This window comes from Diceros bicornis, chromosome 14 (genome assembly GCF_020826845.1).
Source record: "Diceros bicornis minor isolate mBicDic1 chromosome 14, mDicBic1.mat.cur, whole genome shotgun sequence".
Taxonomy (NCBI): domain Eukaryota; kingdom Metazoa; phylum Chordata; class Mammalia; order Perissodactyla; family Rhinocerotidae; genus Diceros; species Diceros bicornis.
Window position 1 is genome coordinate 40,881,731 of NC_080753.1, and position 11,089 is coordinate 40,892,819.

An 11,089-nucleotide genomic window follows, 5' to 3' on the forward strand; every position below is an offset into this window, starting at 1 on the left:
AATAAGTAATTACACAAAATAATAGGTGGTAGGTAAAGATGGAAATCAATATGTGTGTTATGGATTGAATTGTGTCCTCTAAAATTTACATGCTGAAATCCTAAACTCCAGTACCTCAGAATGTGATTTTACTTGGAGAAATGGTCCTTACAGAGGTAATAAACTTAAAATGAGGTCATTAGGGTGGGATCTAATCCAAATGACTGGTGTCCTTATAAGAAGAGGAAATTTGGAGAGAGGCAAAAATACAGGGACAATGTCATGTGGAGATGAAGAAAGAGATCAGGGTGATGCTTCTGCAAGCTAAAGAATTCCAAAGATTGCCAACAAACAACAGAAGTAGATGAGAGGCCTGGAATTCATTCTTTCTAGCAGCCCTTAGCAGGAACCAACCCTGATAACACCTTGATCTGAGTCTTCTAGCCTCCAGAACTGTGAGACAATAAGTTTTTCCTTTACTCCACCCAATTTGTGGTATCTTGTTCTAGCACCCCTCAAAAACCAATATAATATATTAAATACCAAAATCATGTTAATGATTAAGATGGTTGAAACATATTTTCTGAAATATACTTTGGATTAAGCTTTGTGCTGAGTGATTAACAAAAGTTATCTTTTGTAATCTTTACAACAAATCTGACAGATACATATTAGTGTCACTATAGAAATTTTAAAAAAAGAAGAGGAGGCCTAATGATACTATGTTTGGCAGTAGAGTGATAATTCAAACCCAGACATGTCTGATCCCAAAACCCATGCCCCTGTTCAACACTGTGCATCGCTTTTGGTAAAGAGCAGTAGAAGAGGCCACATGACTGAGTTTAGTGGATGGGGAGAATATTATCTACCAGAATGAAACAGAGCTCATGAAGATGATGAATTCGTTCTTGAGCCTGAAGAAAGGAAAAGACTGAAAATGTTGAGGTGGCTTTAAGAACAAAGTATATTCTTCATGAGGGAAGTAACCTGAGCCTAGACCTCACATTAGAAAACATAATGGAGTGTTTGGGATGAAAGAGTAGGATTATCAGGGTTTGTGTTGAAAGATAAGGAGGAGAAACCTCTTGAGATGGTGGGTGTTACCTCTTGTGCAGTATTCTGAACCTCAAAATAAGTAGTTGCCATTTGCTTTTCTGACAGTTTGGAGCCTGTGGAGGCTTTTAAGGAGAGTGACATAACTCAATGGTACTAAAAGAAGAAATCAGAGAATATTGTATCCAGAGTATGAGAAGTAAAGGATTTACCTTAACTGGAAATTGGATGGGGTTACCGGGAAAGGCCGAGGGAATTTTCGGAAGAAGCAGTGTGTCTTTCCAATGAGTACCAGCTTTTCTCTATATGGGATACGTGAGAAGGTCCTCTTTGAAGGCAAGAAGTGGGAATACGTCAGTAGTTCTCAAACATTAGCCAGCATCCAAATCACCTGGAGGCTTGTGAAAACATATTTCTGGGTCCAACCCCCACAGTTTTTGATTCAGTGGGTCTACGGTGGTGCCTGGGAATTCACATTTCCAGTGAGTTCCCAGATGATGATGTTGCCTGGTTGGAGGCTCATACTGTGAGAACCACTGGACTGAGTACTTTCTAACCATTTTAGGATCATGCTTGTGTGCCATGATAATCCAACTGAACTGTTGCAGGCTTTTTACTGTGTTCTGCAGGAGGACAGTGTTGTTGGGTTTACAACTAAAGGTGAATGCAAGTTAGGAGGCACTACGGCATCCATACATCAATTAACCTTTTCATGCTTGATGTCCCCAATCATGTCCAAATTTTTATCTCTCCTCTCCATATGGTCTCTCCTCTGTTTTTATTCCTTTCAAGTCTCTATTTTTCTTAAAATTCATACTAATTCAATTATCTTCTTCAGCACGTGTCCCTCCTTCCCACCTTTCTCACGTTTCCCTTTTACATATATATATTTAGTGTATATTTGTAATAGTCCTTCTTTTAAGTAGGAATAAATGTAAGAACAGTATAATCTTGTACTTTAATTAAGTAATTAGGTATAGCTGTATAGTGCTTTATGATGCAGTTTTGTCACAACCAGTGACACTAGGGCCCTTGATTCATGATTATAGCATGAAGCATTTTGTGAGAATTTAGACTTGGATTTTCTTTTGTGAGAAAGAATTTACAGTACTTTACAAATGGTAGAACTAACGAAATTTAAGTTTTTGAGTGTATTACTGCATATAAGCCCTGTGTATTATTATTTCTATAACTAAAGACAGTCTAACGTGTTTTTGAAAGTTATTTAACCACAATCTCATTGGCCACTAATATTCTGCAAGATATATTTTTGCAGGTGGGACAATATTGGAGTTTTTAATCTGTTATTTCTTTAAAATCTCTAGCATACTTAAGGTTAACTTTTTGATCACAATTTCTTATTATAATTGCAAGGTATGAAGACACACTACTTGTTCTCACAGATAGTGACACATGCACACACACTCACAAACACGCTCTGGTACATTCCCTGAATTAAATAATTCTTGAGAGAGTCTATTAAACAACGCCCTTGTATGATTTTGAAAAGACATGCCAATTGCCTTTTTGCCTTTCTTCAGTGTTTTCAATATTATCACTTAACAACGTATTTTAAAGTCAGTAAATATGCTGGCTTGAATGAGGTACAAGTTTCCTATTGAAAATTAAACTTTATCTAATAAGTAAAGTACACCCTTGAACACTTGGAATGTTAAGTTGAAGTTCTGTGAGTTTTTGAAGTACAATGATGGCCATTAATATAATGGAGTGGGATGAGCTGAAAATTTAAGAAGCCTTAGAAATAAAGCTTATTTAGCTTATGTAATAACTATCAATAAATGAGGATTAGGTTATTCTTATCAAATAAGAACAGATGTAGTTGTATCAGTGAGAGAGTTAGCTTTAAGAACAGATTTTATGACTATATGACTGGGTCTTTGGGAATAAAAAAAGGAGTGAAGAATCCAAAGTTGTGATTTATATAATTACTGAGCTGTACAGGTAAAGGATTGAGGAACACATTGGTTAAAAATATTTTGGGAATACAGAATTAACAAAGGGGTAAGAACATTCTCAACAAAGTCTTTATTTTCTCATGGAGATGAGAGCACATATGTACATATACCTTTACCTAACATATGTACATATATAATAGTTATTACAATGCAATTTGATAAGTGATATTGTAGACATACATTTAGAAAGTTATGGGAGGGTTTCTACTTCAAGAATACTGAGGAGTATATGTAGCAATAAACAAGGACAATGATTATGGGGGAAGAGATAATCAGCAAACTAAATATTACAAGGGATACACGGAAGGATTAAAGCACATGGATATCTGATGAATTAAACAAACCAGAGATTGATGCAGTCGTGAATTACACACACAGGCCCCATGTGAAAAAACATTAACTGGAGATCTGTTCAAAGAATGCTTTTCCAATAAACCTACCACCATTCTCTCTGGCCCTCACTCCCCATGAGTAATTGGTAGTAAGAGTAAATGGCAGCAAAGTACATATCTAGAAGCAAAACAAATGGAAGAGAGAGAGTACTGCTTTGTAGGGTTGGCAATCAAATTGACTGAGAGGATGAAGGCTTTTCCTGGGGTGTTGGTCCCCCTACAGAAACCTCTCATTTTGTTATTCATTGAGTCCCATTTTAAGAGTTAGCTCTTCACTTAACAATGCCCAAATCTAAGTCTCTCATTCACAGGCGCTACTTAAATACCCAGTGTTCACAATTAAGCTTCCCCTTCAGGGTAGAGGCCTGTAGAGGAATCAGTCCTATCTCTACAAAGACAGAGAAATTTATGCTGCTAATATTTGTATGCTCTTAAAATTACAAAATTGTATTGGTGTTACAGTATTTAAATCAATGTAGGAGCATGATATGATTTTTCCAAAAGACATTTTAATGAATGTTTTCAACACGGACAATATTTGGATATGGAAGGCATGGTGAAGTAACACAGTGAGAAATATGGATACTCATTTTTCTCCCTTATGCATACAATAAAAAGAGCAATGGAGTTATAATGATGTTTTACAAATTTAGAAAGAGAGATAATAGAAGAAGCAGATATGAAAAATACTATAACTATCAAAATGTATGAAGAAAATGGGAAAGTAGATAAAAGGCTGTTCAAAAAAACAAATTTTTAACTTTCATGTCAGGTATAGTCAATCATTAAATAGAAGAAAAAACATTATTATGACTGTAACCAGCAGGTAAAATAATAAATTATTAAAACTGGTTGCCTCTGGGGAACAAATTATGAGTGAGGAGTTCACATTTTAAGAGGTATATTTTAGTATAATTATAGACTTTAAAAATTAAAATTAAAATTAAATAATATGTGAGAAAAGCAAAAAACGACTACAAGATAGTTGAAATAGCCTGATTAAAAACCCGAGAATTTCAGATTTGCATTCTAACTGATTGTTTTAAGATGAGAAATCCTTATGTTTCTAGTAATACTCTTGCCATGTAAACTTGCCTATTTCTCTGACCATTTATTTAGAATATAATTTTGCATAGATATATAAAAGTAAAATTCATGTCAGCTAAGGCTATCATTAGTAAATGGGGATACTGACTCTGCTGTTTCCAAAATAATCCCCTGGACATGGGAAAAGTTGTATTTAAGTTTTGGCTGAAAGAATTAATTTAATTAAGAGTGGTCTTAATTTGTATATTTTATTGCAATTATCAGCACAGTTGATTTTATTTGAATTTTATTAGGCATAAAATACCATCATAAAATTGAGGTGTTATTAGGCTAGAGGTAAATGTACTGTTATATTATTATTATAGAGGCTCTGGCTCTAAAACCCAGTGTATTCCAGAAAAAACAAACGTCTAAATGTGCATTTGATCAGCCTTCTAAATTAGTTTTGTCTAAATAGACTAGACCAAAACACATTTTAGGCCTCCTTAGTCTCCTCCTGCCAGCCACACACCCAAGTCACTAACTTCACCACAAATTTTTCAGGGAAGAGCAGTCTACAGTGGACAAACAATCTCCAAAGGGGGAAAAATGAGAGTAGGATGTTAACTGAAATGAGCAGCTTTATGAGGCAAAAATAAAGTTTCAAAGAAAAGAGAGGCTTTATTAAACAGGTTCGCAAACCAAGGACATACACCTTATCCCACAATTTGATAGGTAAGCCCCCCACCACAGTCTTGGGGTGGCTAGTTTTTAAAGACAAAAAGTGCAGAGAATGCAAGGCAAAGGCTGAGTTCGGTTCTGATTGATTGCCCTTTTTGTTATAGTTTATCTTGTGCGTGGGGCTTTCCAAGTGTCCTAACTGCAGGGAAAAACTACCACATTGTTCTCCCACCTTCTAGTGACAGTCAAGATTAAAATGTAATGTTTTATTTCTGTCCATTGTTCAGCCTTGAGGTGGTCATGGTAACCATCAGGTGGATTCTGGCCTCGTTCTTATCTCTTTCTTTTATCATTTCCCCCTGTTGGTCACAGGTTTGCCAGGGTGACACCTTTGATCAATTAGGGGAGTATTCAGGTCCCTTTACGCCCAAGTGCCCCCTTGGCTCCTTGGGTTCCATCCAGTCCCATGTAAAAGGCACCAGAGTACAGCATGGGCTGAATGTAGGTGGTAGCTTGAGCCAGCATCATGTGGGTTGCCAGTGGCAGTGTGGCATCCAAACATCGCTACACGATGTTTGGTTAGCCAGAGAGGCTGTCAGCAAGTTGCTCTCTTATCAGCAGTTTCCCTGTTCTGCAAAACAAGTCAGAAACTTTGGTCACTTTGTTTCCCACATCAACCTTGTGGGTAAGAGGCACAGTTTCACCCTAATCCAGGGAAAATTTTAACTCCTTCGTTTTCAGTTTTAATCTCCACTGTTTTATAATTATTCCTCCATCTTGGGGAATGGGGGTAAAGACTGCTCTAACTACTTCCTGTTGTGAAAGATTGAAGATCAGGGTCAGAGGAATGAAATTCTTCTTCCTTTATTTTAAAATATTTTTGGGTACCAGTTGGGGAGAGTGAGGAATGCTTTGCATGACTAATAATTTAGTACTCTGATCAATGGCTTTGGAATAACACTTACATCCACATTTTACAATTACATAGATGACCACACATATTAGCAAAATAGACAGTCCAAATTTTAGTATCCCCTCCACAATGTACTTAAATCCTTGGAGAATCCAGAAGTAGAAACCTATAAACTAATCAAGATTAGAGCCTGGAAACTCAAGTGAAATCTGACGTAACCAAATAGCCTGCTGTCTAATAGTGCAACAAGTAAGGCAAGAACCTGGGAGTCATTTATTACTTATCTCTAGGGATCATCTTCTGAACAGCAACTTGCACTCTGTCAGGGGTTCATTTGTCCATTTGGAGAAGTCATCGTTTAGAGCATGAAGCCAGCCAAGGTTTGGGTGCTTCTGGTTGTGATATTCTTCTATGGCATGGTTCTCATTCCTGTGGTGTTTCTCATATGGTCCCATCTAGAGGGAAGGAAGTTGATCTTTTGGGTGCTTGTGCTTCTAGGATTTTTAATGGGACCCAGTCTCCATGACAAAGACGGTGCAGAGGAATATCTGACAGTGTCTAGTTCCTTAATTCTAGTTCCTTCTGGGTCTTTTGGATCATCTCTAGAACGCAGGAAGTGTCTCCCAAGTTTAGACCTATATTGTGTAAGCAAGTAACCAGGTATTTAATAACAAGTATTTCTAGAAAAACAAAAATAAAAATAAGGTTAATGGTTGGAGCAATTTATAAACCAATTTCTGAGCTCAGGGGACAGCCAGTCAAGAAGATTTCTAGATGTCAGGATCAAAGCATCTTGTTCTGTTTTAAATTTTACTGATGGTGTCATCAGGTGTTCAGGGAAACATTCTTAGTGTCATACAGCAACAAGCATGAAGATTGTCTAAATATGGTCTATCATGGTGATCTCTTTTAAGTTTATATCAAGTTGTCCTGTTTGAGTTTGCAGGGCTTCAGGAAAAAAGGGTGGTTTTGGTTCTCAATTATTACAAATGAAAAGGATGGAAAAAATTGAAACTGTTAGTTTGGAGATCTGTACTAGATATTTGAGGAAACTAGAAGAATTCATGATCCAGTACAGTTTACAGATAGAAAACAAAAAGAGAGAGAGAAGTCAAGATGGCGGTGAAGCAGATTCTGAAATCACATCCTCCCATGGACACAGCCAATTTACAACTACTTGTGGAAAAATTACCCCAAGAGAGAGAACTGAAAACTGGGTAAGAGGATCTCCTGCAACAAACAACAATCCTAATTGAGGTGGAAGAGGCAGAAACTCCCTTCTAGAGAGAAAAAATGCCACCTTCCTAAGCCGCCAGCTTCACGGCCGCCCGGGAGCAGCCCACAGGTACTCAGCCTTCCCTGGAGGAGTAGGGCCCTGAGCTGTGGAGCGCCCCAACGGTAGGCATTTTGTGGACCCAACACAATCGAGATGAGTAGCATACTATCTGACTTTGCCTGCTACTAAAACATTGGGGAGTACCCCCAGAAAAGCTGGTTCACAAAGAAATTAAAACCAGCACTTAAAGGGCCCACGCACAAATACACCAGTTTCAGAAAGCAACCTAAAATCACCAGAAAGAAAGGTACGCAGGGCTTTGGTGAAAAGAGACTCACCTGACAGGCTCTGAGTGCATTGCAGTGACAGGTGAGACCTCTCCAGGGACTGAGATATTGGCGGCAGCCATTGTTGTGGCCTGGTGTGAGCATGCTGACACAGACACCATTGGAGTTCTCCCTGGGGCCTGCTAGCCCAGGGTCAGCCCCACCCACTAGAGCACTGATTTAATATAGGCAGCCCATCCTAGGGACTGGCCCCACCCAACAACAAACCCTCAGGCAACTTGTGGGCCTGCATAGATTGGTGACTGGATTCTCGGCAGCCTGGCAACTGAGCCCACTTCAGTGGGGCAGGGCGTGCACAAGGAGCAGGTGGAGAGTGTGGGGCAGTGGTGGAGTGTGTGGGGATCCCACCGTGGAGAGACTGGGTCCAATTCAGGAGGTTAGGGCACGCACACAGGCAGGACTGCGTTGACTGTGTGTGTGGACCTGTGGGTGGCGGGCCTCGTGAGCTGCAGACAACTTGTGCTTCTCAAAGAGCCACATAGGGGGTTTGCCCCACCTTCCAAAGCCTGAAACAATTGGGTGCTCCCGTGCCTGAGGCCAGCTACACTCAGCTGCAATCCTCAGGAGCTGACAAGAGACCTAAAGGCTGGAGGCTTATAGCAATTGTAAGACTCTGAGCCTAACAACCTACCAGGCTGGGGGCCTACTTACTTAAAGGAAATACTACAACACAAATGTGGTATTAGAACTTGCAGCCAACTGTGCTGGGGCTCCCCACAACCGATAAAGAGACTGAAGGGCCCACAACAACTACAAGCAGCTGAGCATTACAACAACTGGCCAGGAGCATAACTCAGGATCCCAAGGCGCCTACAGGGAGAGCAAACACGCCACAACAGAAGGACACACGTAGCCTACATAGGGGTCACTCCTGGAACATTGAGAACTGAGGGAAGCACACAGCAGGCCTCCCAAGGCATCATTTATATAACGTCACCTATCCAAGAGCAGGAGACATAGCTGACCTACCTAATACGTAGTCACAAGAACAGGGAAAGAGGCAAAATGAGAAGGCAAAGGAATACATTCCAAGTAAGAGAACAGGACAGAACCCCAGAAAAACAGCTAAGCGAAACAGAAATGAGCAACCTACCTGACAGAGAGTTCAAACAAAGAGTGTTAAGGATGCTCACTGATCTGCGGAGAAGAATAGATGAACTCAGTGAGAATGTCAACAAAGAAATGGAAGATATAAAAAAGAACCAATCAGAAATGAAGAATACAATACTGGAAATGAAAAATTCGCTAGAGGGTCTCAAAAGCAGAGTAGAGGATACAGAAGAACGGGTCCACAAGCTGGACGAAAGACTAGAAGAAATCACCCAAGCTGAACAGGTAAAAGAAAAAAGAATTAAAAAGAGTGAGGACAGTCTAAGGGACATCTGGGACAACATCAAGCACACTAACATCCGTGTTATAGGTGTCCCAGAAGGAGAAGAGCGAGACAAAAGGGCAGAGAAACTATTTGATGAAATTATAGATGAAAACTTCCCTAACCTAAGGAAGGAAACAGACATCCAGGTACAGGATGCACAGAGAGCCCGAAACAAGATAAACCCAAAGAGGCCCACACCAAGACACATCATAATCAAAATATCCAGAATTAAAGATAGAGAGAATCCTAAAAGCTGCCAGAGAAAGACAAGTTACATACAGAGGAAACCCCATAAGGCTATCAGCTGACTTTTCAGCAGAAACCTTACAGACTAGAAGAGAGGGGCATGATATATTTAAAGTGCTAAAAGGAAAAAACTTACAGCCAAGAATACTCTACCTGGCAAGGTTATCATTGAATGGAAGGAGAGATAAAAAGTTTCCCAGACAAGCAAAAATTAAAGGAGTTTGTCACCAAGAAACCAGTGCAACAAGAAATGTTAAAGGGACTGATTTTAAGGGGAAAAGAGAAGACCACAAATAGGAAAAATTATCTATTTCCATGATAAGAGGGTAATGGATACAAATGCACAAAAAAGAGGTTAGATATGATATCAAAAACATAAAAGGAAGGAGGAGGGGAGTTAAAGAGTAGAGCTTTCAGACAGAGGTCAAACTAAAGAGACCATCAATTCTGTATAGAAGAAGAAAGGAACAGAGAAGGACTACTAAAATGCTGAGAAAAAAAGTTAAAAAATGGCAGTAAGTACGTACTTATCAATAGGTACTTTAAACGTCAATGGACTAAATGCCCCAATTAAAAGCCATAGGGTGGATGATTGGATAAAACACCAAGACCCATATATATGCTGCATACAAAAGACACACTTCAGACCTAAAGACACTCACAAACTGAAAGTGAAGGGATGGAAAAAGATACTCCACGCAAATGGCAATGAAAAGAAAGCTGGGGTAGCAGTACTCATATCAGACAAAATAGACTTTAAAACAAAAACTGTAAAAAGAGACAAAGAAGGGCATTACATAATGATCAAGGGAACAATCCAACAAGAGGATATAACACTTGTAAATATCTACACACCCAATGTAGGTGCACCTAAATATATAAAGCAATTATTAACAGACATAAAAAGAGAAATAGACAGTAACACAATAATAGTAGGGGACTTTAACACTCCACTTACACCCACGGATAGATCAGTCAAACAGAAGATCAATAAGGAAACATTGGCCTTAAATGACACACTAGAACAGATGGACCTAGTAGATATATACAGAGCATTCCATCTATAAACCAAAGAATACACATTCTTTTCAAATGCACATGAAACATTCACCAGGATTGATCACATATGTGGCCACAAAACAAGTCTACATAAATTTAAGAAGACTGAAATAATACCAAGCATCTTTTCTGACCACAACGGTATGAAGCTAGAAATCAACTATAGGAAGAAAATCAGAAAAGCCACAAATACATGGAGATTAAACAAAATGCTACTGAACAAGGACTGGATTAATGAAGAAATCAAAGGAGAGATCAAAAAATACCTGGAGACAAATGAAAATGAAAATACGACATGCCCGAATTTATGGACTACAGCAAAAGCTGTTCTAAGAGGGAAGTTTATAGCAATACAGGCCTATCTCAACAAACAAGAAAAATCTCAAATAAACAATTTAACAATGCACCTAAAGGAGCCAGAAAAAGAAGAACAAACAAAGCCCAAAATCAGTAGAAGAAGGGAAATAATAAAAATCAGAGCAGAAATAAATGAAGTAGAGACTAAAAAAAAAATAGAAAAAATTAATAAAACCAAGAGCTGGTTCTTTGAAAAGATCAACTAAATTGACAAACCTTTAGCTAGACTCACCAAGAAAAAAAGAGAGAAGGCTTAAATGAGTAAAATCAGAAATGAAAGAGGAGAAATTACAACAGACACCTCAGAAATACAAAAGATTATAAGAGAATACTATGAAAAGCTATATGCCAACAAATTCGACAATCTGGAAGAAATAGATAAATTCTTAGAATCATACAACCTTCCAAA